At 41.9% G+C, this 723-nt stretch overlaps 1 pseudogene; it reads right to left on the bottom strand.

Annotated features, from left to right (window-relative positions):
* Positions 1 to 485, bottom strand: LOC110195536 (large ribosomal subunit protein uL14 pseudogene; annotated as a pseudogene).
* Positions 486 to 723: the final 238 nt, after the last annotated feature.

The following is a 723-nucleotide window of genomic DNA, read 5'->3' on the forward strand; positions in this document are numbered from 1 at the left end:
TTTTTAATAGGCAGACACTTTAATGAGGCTTTTTTTTTTTTTACAAATAGGCTTTAGGAGAATCAAGCGATGCTGCCAGCATTAGATGCAATCCTGGGCCACAAGTCAGCACACTCCTTGGCAATAGGCCCTGTGATGGCTGAACCTTTCATCTAGCCTTTGTTGTTTACTATGACCCCTGCATTGTCTTCAAAATATAGGAACACATCATCTTTTCTCCGATACAACTTCCATTGCCGTGTCACCACTGCTGGATGAAACTTCTTCCGGAGTTCTGGTTTCCCCTTTTTGACTGTGGCCATTACCATGTCACCCACACCAGCTGCAGGAAGCCTATTCAGTCTCCCCCTAACCCCCTTCACAGTGATGATGTACAGGTTCTTGGCACCTGTATTATCAGCACAATTGATGACAGCTCCCACCGGGAGAGCCAAGGAAATTTGAAACTTTGTTCCTGAAGACCCACCACTCCCTCACTTAGACATCTTGGCTCCCGGAAAGTAGGAAAGAGCCACTATAACTTTCAAACAGTAGTGTTAACTCTAAAAATGTTCTCTGACACAGGAAATCATTTGTGAATGCATGTCTTTTTCTTTCTCATATTTTCATTAAAAAATACCTTTGATGCATAGGAAGTTCATTCTTAGGAAGGTTTTGTAAAGATGTGAAGGTAAAGACATGAACCAAGAGTTATTGATGTCTTCTCAATCGCCTTTGTAAAAG

The sequence above is a fragment of the Phascolarctos cinereus genome, unplaced genomic scaffold, assembly GCF_003287225.1.
Source record: "Phascolarctos cinereus isolate Bilbo 61053 unplaced genomic scaffold, phaCin_HiC Scaffold_4;HRSCAF=312, whole genome shotgun sequence".
NCBI classification, from domain to species: domain Eukaryota; kingdom Metazoa; phylum Chordata; class Mammalia; order Diprotodontia; family Phascolarctidae; genus Phascolarctos; species Phascolarctos cinereus.